Source organism: Suricata suricatta, chromosome 5, assembly GCF_006229205.1.
Source record: "Suricata suricatta isolate VVHF042 chromosome 5, meerkat_22Aug2017_6uvM2_HiC, whole genome shotgun sequence".
In the NCBI taxonomy this organism is placed as follows: domain Eukaryota; kingdom Metazoa; phylum Chordata; class Mammalia; order Carnivora; family Herpestidae; genus Suricata; species Suricata suricatta.
In genome coordinates, this window is record NC_043704.1 from 93,152,895 (window position 1) to 93,165,710 (window position 12,816).

At 39.8% G+C, this 12,816-nt stretch overlaps 1 protein-coding gene across 1 annotated transcript in view; it reads left to right on the forward strand.

Annotated features, from left to right (window-relative positions):
- Window positions 1-5,435: 5,435 nt before the first annotated feature.
- PLD1 (phospholipase D1) overlaps window positions 5,436-12,816 on the forward strand; it is a 170,006-nt gene continuing 162,625 nt past the window's right edge. The window contains exon 1 of the mRNA XM_029939878.1: window positions 5,436-5,596. The gene's annotated coding sequence lies outside the window, so the exon portion shown is untranslated. The remainder of the gene's footprint in view (window positions 5,597-12,816) is intronic.

The window sequence follows — 12,816 nt, forward strand, 5'->3', positions numbered from 1 at the left end:
AAATCAATGTACAGAAATCAGTTGCATTCCTATACACCAATAATGAAGCAGTGGAAAGAGAAATCAAGAAACTGATCCCATTCATGATTGCACAAAAAACCATAAAATACCTAGGAGTAAACCTAACCAAGGATGTAAAAGACCTATATGATGAAAACTATAGAAAATTTATGAAAGAGATTGAAGAAGACACCAAGAAATGGAAAAATATTCCCTGTTCATGGATCGGAAGAATAAACATTGTGAAAATGTCATTAGTATCCAAAGCAATCTACACATTCAATGCAATCCCCATCAAAATTGCACCAATATTCTTCTCAAAGCTAGGACAAACTATTCTCAAATTCCTACGGAACCTGAATAGCCAAAGTAATATTGAAGAAGAAAACCAAAACGGGAGGCATCACAATCCCAGACTTTCACCTCTACTACAAAATGGTCATCGTCAAGACAGTATGGTATTGGCACAAAAACAGACACATAGACCAATGGAATAGAATAGAGAACCCAGAACTGGGCCCACAAATGTACGGCCAATTAACTTTTGACAAAGCAGGAAAGAGTATCCGATGGAAAAAAGACTGCCTCTTTAGCAGGTGGTGCTGGGAGAACTGAACAGCAACATGCAGAAGAATGAAACTAGACCACTCTCTTAGAGGGATGCCTGGTTTTATATATTATTTTTACGGTGTGAAGTTGGTGGAGGAAAGAGCCCAACAAGTCAGAGGTCCCAAGTTGAATCCTGGGTCATTTCATACCAGGTTCCCCCTTTTCAGAATTTCTTTTAAAAGTATCTTCCTTTGTGTTTTTTGTTCTTTTCCTACTTAAATTGGATAGATGTTCTTCATCTTTGTGTGTGTGTGTGTGTGTGTGTGTGTGTGCGCGCGCGTGTGTGCCATGGGACACCTTTGGCATTCTAGTGAAGTTAATGATCCCCTTTTTGGGATACTGTTTAATGCATAAAATCAAATGTCTAAACTTAAATGTATAAAATTCGAATGCACAGGATTAAAAAAGAAGCCAGTGATATGATAGATATACAGTTATTTGTAGACTAAAAAATATGAAGTATTGTCATACACACCCTTTATTGATGCGTTCCACACCAAGAACTAGTGGCAGGTCCAGAAACGACTATAATTTTAAAGTAATGATGAGTGGAAATGTTACTTTGAAGTATTTGCAATAACTACAATGTGATAGGAAGATATTTTTGATTTCTACTTGTGATAAGTAACAGATATGGCTAATTTTAGTGTGGATTGTTGCCTACATTAGTAAAAAAAGGAATTTTAGTTGGAAGTTAGTAAAAATTTTATGAAATATTAGTTGGAAGTTAGTAAAACTTAATATGAAAAATTTCCCCCACCTACATCCTTAATTCTGTTCGTGATCCTCAGAAATCCCTTGCCTTAAAACTTGACCTTTGGGGTGCCTTGGTGGCTAAGTCGGTGAAGCATCCAACTTTGGCTCAGGTCATGATCTCACGGTTTATGAGTTCAAGCCCTGTATTGGACTTTCTGCTGTCAGCACAGAGCCTGGAGCCTGCTTCAGATCCTCTCTCCCCCTCTTTCTGCCCCCCCACCTCTCAAAAATAAACATTAAAACACCACCCAAATCCTTCACCTTTACTGTTGTGGTGGGTGTCTGGGGGGCAGACCCAGTGCACCCTGTTGCTGCCCTCCAACTGCAGCCATCCGTTCTCTACAGTGCCTACTAGAGGTGCACCTCTATCCAGATCAGTATCTCCTGCGCATCCACCCTGGACGGCCCACGGGACCACCCACTCAGCCTCCCAAGTCCCAACTCATGGGCTAGTCCGTGCCCCCTCTGTTCCTCCTCCTGTGTTCCCAGCTCTCGGGGATGGCTGCAGCAGCCAGCGCCTCCCTCAGGCCCCTGACCTAACCTGAGATCGGGAACTAGAGAGCACCACTGCTGCCTGTGTTATTGCCCCAGGCTCCTTGGTGAAGCTTGGGAAAGTGTAAACTTATAAATTTGCAAGTACTGGTCTGCCCTTCCCTTTACCTGGAATGTCTTCTTAATTTCTAACACCCCCCCGCCCCCAACACACACAAACAAGTCCTCACTCCTTATTTTACCTTTCCAATGCACACATCTGGTCACTTTCTGGTTTAAACTTTCTTTTTTTTTTTAATTGTTTTTAATGTTTATTATTTTTGGAGAGAGCGAGCATGTGCCAATGCGCATGTGCAGAAGAGGGGGACAGAGGTTCCATAGTGGGCTCCACATTGACAGCAGAGAGCCCAGTGTGGAGCAGCAGAGAGCCTGTTGTAGGGCTTGAACTCAAGACCAGTGAGATCATGACCTGAGATGAAGTCAAAGCTTAACAGACCGAACCACCCAAGGGCCCTCTGGTTTATAAACTCTCTTGGTGTCTTTTTGCCTCTAGGATATGACATCAGAGGATTCCTGCATCCGTTGCAGCATTTTCTTCTGCTCCCTATGGTCCCTTCAATGGCCCTTTTCTTCAGAAGCCTGAATGGGTGCTCTCTGCCGGGGGATCCCTTACCTGCCATGTAGCCTTCCCTTCTCAGTTGTGTGGCTGCTTCGCTGCAAGCTTGCAGTCTGTACCATCATGAGCACTGTCTACAGAGCATTTCTCCTCTCCCATCTCCCCCTCCCTTGCAGCTGACCAGAATCTGGCACGGTTTCCCAAATGGGATGCACTTGAAAGGACAGAAGTATTAAAGTACGTGGTTAGGAGCACTTATTTCAGAGCCAGACTGCTTGGGTTCTAATCCCACCGCCACCAAGGGCAAGGCACTTACCCGTTAGGTGCCTCAGTTTTCTCCTCTGTAAGGCTGGTGGAAGACAGTGGTAGGGGAAGAAAAAACGGTGCTGAGATTTAAATTAGTTGTAAATACTTGTAAAGCAGCTTAGAACCATGCTCACCTTATAGGCAGAGCTTAAATATTAGCTATTAGCTTTAGTTTCAGTGATGTAGCTTGGTTATTTAGAAGTCACATCCTACTAGGGGCACCTGAGTGGCTCAGTCGGTTGAGTGTCCGACACTTGATTTTTGGCTCAGATCATGATCCTAGGGTCATAGGATTGAGCCCCACATCGGGCTCTGTGTTGAGGGTGGAGTCTGCTTAAGATTCTCTCCCTCTTCTCTTCTTCTCCCTCGCTCACACACTTTCTCTCTCTCTAAAATAAAATTAAAAATTAAAAATAGTCACATCCTACTGTGCTTTTTTTTTCCTGGGTTTTTATTACTCTAGTGTAATTTAAAACCAAGTACTTATTCTTCATCTCCATTGAGGTTGATATTGTATGTTGATTTTGGCAGAAATAATTTATATGAGACAAAAGGAAATACTTTTGACAGTTAGGAAAAATCTTAGGGACATAGCCTTTTAATAGAGTGATGGACCCTGTCCCGCCAGTACAGAGCTGGTTAAGTTGGGAGTTTATCCATATTTCTTCCACTTCAGAGATTATCTGATGGACGTTTTTCTTGCAGCTTTTTGGATAAAGGAAAGATCAGCATTATTTATCAGAGGATTTTTCTGGGAATGTAAATCATTGTATATATTTGCAAATCAGAACTACCAAAGAGATAGTTTTGAGTGTAATCACTTTTTTTTTTGCATGAGTATTTTCATATATCAAGAAATATTCTGCTCTTGTGGGGAGGAAAACTTTCCTTCACCCTTACTGAACACTTCTATTCTATGTGACATTAATGTAACCTTATAACCTATCCTTTCCTGCCTTTTTTTTTTTTCTTCCAGCATCAAGGTCGTATTTCCCCTGAAATGTAATTGTTCCAGTCTTTCCTTGGTTTTGCCACCAGGTGGGGTTCTGGCTCCTTTTTAAGGCAAGAGCTGCTTCTCTAGAGGCTGGTTTTCTCACGGAGGTGACCATCTTGACCCCCACACTCTCCAGGGACCCCAGGAGAAACCATTGGCCCCACCTGGGAGTGAGTGGGGCAAGCCGGTGGGGCATGTGGGGGGTCTCCAGGGGGTCTCCAAGCTTTTCATGCCTGATCTTGTTGTGTTTATTTGCTACCCGCTCATGTCACACGGGTTTCGAGACACTTGATTTTACCAGCAATTCATATATAAATCTGTTTAGCAGCAAATGAATCCATGTTCCTTGGAATATTTGGTCTGATATTGTGGCTTAGAAGAAACTGTAGAATTAGAGAATCTTGACCATTACGTTAAATAGGTCTTTTTTTTTTAATGTTTTATTTTTGAGAGAGAGAGAGAGAGAGAGAGAGAAGAGAGAGAGACAGAGCACGAGTAATGGAGGGGTAGAAAGAGAGGGAGACAGAATCCGAAGCAAGCTTCAGGCTCTGAGCTGTCAGCACAGAGCCCAACGTGGAGCTCGAACTCACAAACAGTGAGATCATGACCTGAGCTGAAGTCGGAAGCCCAACTGACGGAGCCACCCAGGAGCCCCGGTCCTTTTTTTGTTTTTTTAATCAAGTTGAAGTCGTGGAAGCAAGCCATTACAACTAAAACTCTTCTTGGGGTTGAAAACTAGGGGTAAACTATGTATACAGTACTGTGAACACGTTATATTAAAAAGCAGAGCGTGGATTTTCATTATTTCTTGAGAAATGTGCTGGAACATTATGGACTCTTTGGAGATAGAAATGCCTTAAGGAAATGATCAAATTATACTTTTCTAGAATGAGAAAAATGTACATTTCTTAGTTTGAAACCGTAGTGAGTCCTATGAAGTTCCATTTTAAACTATAAAAAACTATAAGACTACCAACAAATCTTTTATCTCTTAAACATAACCTAAATATAGATGGTAAAACTGAATTATGAATGATTTTCAGATTTACAGACACCAGGTAGTAGTCTTAAGTTAGAGCATAATACAGAGATACTGAGTCACTGTGCTGTGGGCCTCAGACTCCTGTAACATTATATGTTAACTTTATTTAAAAAAAATTAAAGTTAGAAGGTTCTTTAATAAATATTCCTCTCAAACTTAAGTTGATTTTTACACTTTAGTAATTGAGATTTTAGGCTTATTTAATGCTACCCCTTAAAATCTGAAAACAGTATGTAACTTTGATTCTCAAGAACAGTAACTTCATGTGTCCCTCTTTCTGCAAAGTGCAATTGTAGTGCTATACATTACACTGCCACCACCACCAACCTTCATTTCATGACCCTAATGGGGGGCAGACTGTATTCCTCCTGTTTAAAATGAATGAGTCACTTTACTACAGTGTCTGAGCAGAGAGAAGGGAGTCAGAGTTCTCTTTGTTTAAGTTTGTGTGTTACAGATTTCTTAGGCAGCAAGTTCAAAATTGAAGCCTGAAGTCTTTGCTCATTGTGTATGTGGGTTTTCTCACAGCAGCCCAGTGTCTACTTAACATATGGGGAGTGGTTTCAAGTTCATTACTGAAGCTTATAGGCTCAAGTGCTTTGTGGGCTTGGCCTGGACTTAAGTTGCCAAGTTCAGAACAAACTGCTTTCCTTGTGTTGGTGGATTCCCTGGGTAGTCTGAGTCCCCCGCTCTGGGCTATCTGCGGCTTCGGAGATAAGTTTCATAGTAAAGATTCTTTCTGTAAAGCAGGATGGAGCAGCTACTTTCACAGGGGCACCAGGTCAGTAAATAACATTTTGAAATTTTCTGCTACATAGGTCAGATTTTCTTTCTGTACTCACAGCGGGCGACGATATGACAGTCAGCATTTGTGCCGTCGCTGTGTTCTTGTAGAAAATAATGGGAGCTCACGGAGGTTTGGAGATGACGCTTCTCTGTCTTGTATGGGTTGTTTGACAGTATTACATGCACTCAGAAGCTAGGTGAAGTGACATATGTGTGCTGGATGTGTAGTCTAGAGATTTGGGCTTGTTTGTAAGCATTTTCAGTTCCTTTTCCCGAATTCCTTTCTTTGTGTCCTCCTGTTAAATCCTCTAGGCGTATGTGATTTTATACATGGTTGACTGTACTGTTTTTGAACATGAGGTGGCCGTGTGCCGGACTCTGGCTAGCAGGGTCGTGCCTCACATCCTTGTGCAGAATTGCCTGATGCCCGCTTTTCCCTTGGGCCTACTTAGAGTTACAATGAACCAGCATGCCATTTTCATTTTCTCTTTGAAAAGTCTGGGATTTTTCTAGAATGTCTCATAAATTACCCACCTAACTCTTGACGTGGGCACAGTGTACCAGAGGATACCTCTCACGGTTTTCATGCTCAAGTAATTCCTCACAATCTGGGACCGCTTTTGGAGTAAATCTGATGGTAAAAATGGAGTGTGCCTTGTGTTGCTAATAGTAATAAAATGAAGTTCAGTAAATAAGTACCGAGGGAGTATCTTCTTTAATGTCATTAATGGAAAGAACGAGAGAGCAGTTTTACATTTATTAATTTGTCACCAAAGCAATCCAGGATGAAATTGTTCTGCATGAGTAAGGTGGATGATGTTTTAAAGTTTGTAACACTCTATCAGATATTCTTGTGTTTATGTTATTTTAAGGGTGCTTTGATTCAAAGTAATGTGCTAGTGTTTTTAAATAATGCTAATATGCCTCTGTTATTGCCTTTTTCTTCTGCTTCCCACCCCACCGTGGGAAAATAGAGTGTATTAGAAAGGATTTGTTCTTCCCTGTTCTCTGTTTAGAAAAAGTGAAATTAAGGGAGAAGACAGAAAAAGGAACTTTGAAAAAATCTTTCAGGTGACACGCTAAATTTTAAGGATCCTACTTCCTTGAGGATCGCAGTTTTCATATCTGCTGAGGCTGAAGTTGTAAGGTTTGACTGCATGCCATTTCAGGATTACAAAACTGACTGCACTTTATACCTCTTTATAGTTTAATATACGCTATATACTAAGATACAGTTGTAAGTTACATTACTACCCCTGCTTCTGCAGGGCTTCTCTTAATAGCAAATCCACTGGGTCATTTTAGCTTTCAAAACAACAAAAAAAGCAAAGATGGCTATACTTAGCTTAATATATGCTTTTACTGCCGATACATACTATTTTTATACTATTATTATTAAATGCTCTTAATTTAAAATTTAAAGAAGGACTTTTGTCAGAGTGATTATTGCTGCCCAGTGATTTTCAGTCTTAACACTGTTAAGAACATTTTGCTCACCGAGTACTTATTTATGCTTAATCAGCATAGATAAAAGTTTTCAAAAGCTCACATGAAACTCATTTATGTCTGGTGGATCTCAGTTTCTGTGCTCCCAAGTGCTTCACAGCCTTTCATCTGAGAGGATAACCAAACAGAATACCACTGAGTAGAAACACAAACAAATGTGGCAAAGTATAGGGAAACTCCCTGAAGGCCAGATTTTAGGGTTTTCCCAAAGAATATCCATTAAATTTCCTTCAGACATGGGGGGAGAACAAAAAGACCATACATTCAGTAGGGTGTTCAAAATCTGTAATTTGAGGATAAAGTAAGTAAATCATATTTCTGATTCTAGGTTTGGAACATGCATTGTAATTCTTGTTCTCATCTTGCTGGACTGGTTTAGTTTTGTTACATCTCTGCCTTTTGCCTAGAATCAAGTAGAAACAGGTATTTTTCTCATTCCATGCCATCTAATTTCAGGCAAAGCTTTGAGCTGATTAATTTTTTATCAAGCATGTTTTCTTGTTGGTATTCAGAGTACTCTAGATGTCTCCTAAGTCTCAGCTGGCTTATGAACCTACTGATAGTGCAGACCCGTGTGATCCTTATTTTCTTTTAAAATGATTCAGAGCTTTGAGTTTGGAGACAAATCCCTAGGCAAACCGTTTCAATATGAATTGGCCCACACTCCACACACTGGGAGAACTGACTGGCTGTAGGAGATAGGCACTCAGAGGAAAGAAATGAATACATAGGAGTAGCTGTGGTGTTAGAAGTCAGTTTTCTGACAGCTGAACCTTGATAAATCTATTCATGGCCCTGGTGGCTCTCATTCCCACCCCTCTTCTGGATCTTGGCAGTGCCTGTTTGGGGAGCTGTTGGCTCTTGATCTGTGGGTTCTGGCCTTGGATTCATGGCCTTTTTCATGCCTAACCCTCAGGTCCTTGCTTCACCCGGCTCACTAACAGTGACAATTTTACTCCCAAGGGTGATCTGACTTCCCACAGACCTCTCCATCCAGTTCCCTCTTTCTTTTGGAAGAACCCAATTTCAGTTTTATAGTCTGGCATTTCTTTTCTTTCTTTTTTTTTTTAAACATATTTTTGATATGTTTTTAAATGTTTATTTATTTTTGAGAGAGAGAGACAGAGCATGAGCAGGGGTAGGGCAGAGAGAGAGGGAGAGACACAGAATCTGAAGCAGGCTTCAGGCTCTGAGCTGTCAGCATAGAGCCCCATGCAGGGCTCGAACTCACAAACACTGTGATCGTGACCTGAGATGTAACAAAACTAAACCAGTCCAGCAAGATGAGAACAAGATGAGATGCTTAACTGACTGAGCCACCCAGGCACCCCTACAGACTGGCATTTCTGGAGGTAGTGGAAATAATTGTCATAGCAGGAGTGGTAGAGGTAGTGGTGGTAATAATAATATCATACCAACAACAGCTAGTCCAAAACCATTTCCTGAGGGCAGTCCCTGTTCTGAGCCTCTTCTCTGTTTCTTACAACAACCCCAAGTTGTCCTTATTCTCATTTTATAGTTGAGGAAACTGTCCCAGGAAGGTTCTGTCATTTATTCCAAGTCGTACAGGTAGTAGCAGTAACAGTGTCGTGCCTAGAGGAATGCTCTGGTGGGAAGAAGATTTCAGATGAGAAGTTTATGTTCTTGGGATATAATCCGATATTTGTTATTAATGAGAAACAGGTAAGCACTGATATTTGTACTGCTCTTCAGACTCAAAGATGCTCCTGTTGACTCACTGTCAACCAGAAAGGAATGCCCTTTGTGTTCTTTCTCTCCTGGGTGGGAGGTGGGCTTGTACTGTTTTCTCACCCATTCTGCTGATGACCGATGGCAACATACAGAGTTTGTCCACGTCAGTAAACGAGACCCAGTGGTGACCAGTCCCCATGGAGAATCAGCCCACTGCATTGAAAACTCTTTTCATTACATACTTAATCTCATCTTGGAACTATTGAGACTTTTAAAGGCTAAAATAATAAAATTGCTAAGGCTTGGAACTTGGATCTTCTGATTGTTTAACTTTAATTTGGCCTGTATGAGTGTCCTCTTCATTCCTGCCCAGTGTGATTTCCTGCTGATAATCAAAACTCTGGTGATTTTGTCGGTCATGGAGGTTTTCTGAGACTTAGTGGGAAGCCAAGAATATGAGACAAATATTTCCTTTAAAAACGTAAATGTGCATTTGAAAATGTTGGGCAAATAACTTACTCTAGGTTTTGCTAAAACTTAGACATGTGACAAATAAGTTTTGAGTAATTTTTAAAAACTTTTTTAATGTTTATTTTTGAGAGAGAGAGAGAAACAGTATGAGTGGGGGAGGGGCACAGAGTGAGGAAGACACAATGCAGAGCAGGCTTCAGGCATGAGCTGTCAGCACAGCGCCTGCCTTGGGACTCAAACTCACAAACTGAGATCATGACCTGAGCCGATATTGGACGCTTAACCAACTGAGCCACCCAGGAACCCCTAGTTTGGAGTCTGTAACAGTATTTAAAACCAGAGCCCATAGATTAAGGAACTTAGTTTAAAGAGGAAAGAAGAAAAGAAAAGAAATCAAACAATGAAAAATCGATGTTTGGCTGGGGAAGCACTTTCTCATTTGAAAATCAACAGAAGAAATCACAAAGGAACAGGGTAATAGATTGGGATTTTCGAGGTGGAGTGTAAAACATTTCAAGCACAAAAATACTCACCGAAGCATTACTTACTATCATAAAACGTTGGAAATGCTCAAAACACACAGTAGAAGAAAATTGTATGATGGACCATTATGCAACTATTATAGTTTTGCAACGGTTTGAAAAAAGTGTAATAGCAAGTGGTGATGACAGATCTTTAATTTAAAACACTTAAAATTAAACTATTTTGGGTCTGTTTGAAAGTTACCTATCTCTGTCTGTATTATGCTTAGGGCGATAGCAGAAATAATGGTCCCCTTAAATTAATAGGGCTTTAGGGATTATTTTGAAGTTGGGACTTTCTGGTAGTTTGTAGTTTCTTATCTATATATACTTTCCTGCATATTAATATTTTTAAACTTGATTATTTTGGAAAAAAAAAAGAAAACTATGGAGAGAAAAAATGAGAACAAGATGTACCAAAATTTAATTGTGGGATAACATCACTCATACTCTATTTAAGGTGATGGCTTTAAGAATGATTTTAATTTTCCTCAGTTTGTAAATCTAAGATTTTTTTAAATAAGAAATTATAGTTTTTATAATGAAAATTAAAATAGATTTGGAGTGACAGGATATATGAAGCAAGATCAATTTTTATAAAAGATAGGATAATTTTACTTTGGAGAATAATTATTTGGCTCTGTTTATGCATCATTTTTAGAAGACTACCTTTTGATTTTTATCTATCAAGTTTAAAGTTTTATCTTTTATTTTATTTTTTAAAATTATTTTATTTATATCTGAGAGAGAGAGAGAGAGAGAGAGAGAGAGAGGAAGACACAGAATCTGAAGCAGGCTCCAGGCTCTGAGCTGTCAGCACAGAGCCCAATATGGTGCTCGAACTCAAGAAATGTGAGATCATAACCTGAGCTGAAGTTGGATGCTCAACTGACTGAGCCACCCAGGCGCACCATTAAAAAAAAATCTATTTATTTATTTATTTATTTATTTTAATCTGGTTTAAAATTTTAATCAGTGGTTATAGCCAATGCACTTATCAGGTAGAGAGTTTATTTAATAAGGGATGTGAAAGGAAACTCCCTTAAGTACTTGAAACGCCAGTTTAGGAATGACACTTTCATGGATTTCCATTGTCTCAAGAACATTTTCCTCCTCATTTCATACCGAAGCCTAGAATGATTGAGTCCCAAAAGCCACAAGGTTCCAGTTGACTTGGAATCTTTTGGGTCCTCTGAGGTCTTTTGATTCCCCAATTACTGCTATTTCTTATACTTTATTCTGTCTACTTAAAAACATTTCAGTAATGATGAGTGAATATTTCCATTTTTTGGTTTGGTAAAAATCAAAAGCTAATACCATTCAGCACGTCCCTAATGACATTTGAGAAAGAGGCTGAAGTCCCAATACTGCTTCCAAAGAAAACTCACCAGCTTCACAGGCATGGTTTTTATTCTCATCATTGTTTGAACATTGTATTCTTGGGTAAGGCCTATTTACTACACATCTGGTTTTCATATTTATTCTGGAAGACAGCAGCCACATGGAATGACTAGCGATCACTTGATACTGAACCCTGGGGAAGTATTTTCTAACAGTTTTCTTGACATTTATATATCACAGAGTTAACCCCTTAAAGTGTACAATCCAATGGTGTTTAGTGTATTTACAGAGTTGAGTAACCATCCCCATAACATAATTTTGGAGTATTTTCATTAATCCAAGAAGAGGCCTTGTGCTCACTCTCTTGCTCTTATTTTTCCTCCCCCAGCCCTAGGTAACCTATATTCTACCTTCTGCCTCTCCAGATTTGCCCACTCAGAATAATTCATGCAAATGGAATCCTATATTATGTGAGGAAGCTGGACATTTTAATTTGAGGCTCAAAGACCGCTTAGGTGACCATGACCTGGTTGTTGTACGGGTCCTTTCTTCTCAATAGTGTCCTGAGGCATGAGGTTGAGACAAAGTGAACTCAGTGTTGTCACCTGTTTCTTAGATTTAGTGGATTATTTCTGTTTTCTGGAGTCCCTATATTCAAGATTCCAATTAAAATCTTCTGTAATCAAATGTTAAAACTACATGGGGGCATGTACCGATTAATATGAGATTGTTGTTGACTATGCTGCAAAACTGTGAGGTTATGCTACTGCTTAGTAGTTGGGACCTTGAGTGAATCACTTGACTTCACGAAGACTTACTTTTTTTTAAACTATAAAATATGGGTTAAAATATAAATACTTCCCTTGTAGGATTCTTGTGAGAATTAAATAATGTATAAAAAGGCCTACTGTACCTTGATGCTTCATAGGTGTTACGTGAATGTTAGCATGGATGTTATCAGTGTCATTTATAATAAATTATAGAAAGTTATTTTCCTTTGCTTTTTAATGACTACATCTGTGCCCTCCTAAGGATTTGAGTTGGCTTGCTAGAATATTTGCATACCATTAAACAAACACACAGATACACACAGGAATGAAAGAAAACCAAAGCTGATAAAGTTAGTAGGAAGATAATATTAGAAGAAAGTATAAGAATAGTAATGGGAGTTCCCAGTGGCTCAGTCAGTTGAGTGTCCAGCTCTGATTTGGAGTCAGGTCATGATCTCATGGATTGTGAGATGGATCCCCACACTGGGCTCCATCCTGACAGCTTGGAGCCTGTTTGGGATTCTCTCTCCCACTCTCTCTGCCCCTCCCCTGCATGCACACACATGCTTGCTCACTTGCGCACTCTCTCTCTCTCTCAAAATAAATAAACTTAAACAATGGTAATGATAGCTAACATTTAGGTAACAGGTTTCCAATGGGCATTTCTGTAACATCTTTCCTGGTGAGCTGAGGGAATAATGCCAGATCAGAAATGGGCAAAGATAATCCAAGAGAGCTTCAGGCTGAGAGGGACCTTTAATGTTCTCTAGTCCTCCTTCCTACTCCATGCATGAGACTTTACCATCAATGACAACTTGGTGTAGTGTTGGAACTCAGGGTAAAGGTGAGTGTATCCTCTCACAATGTGTATAGCCACGGTGTATTAAACATTTTCCATGAACTGTGCTCGAATT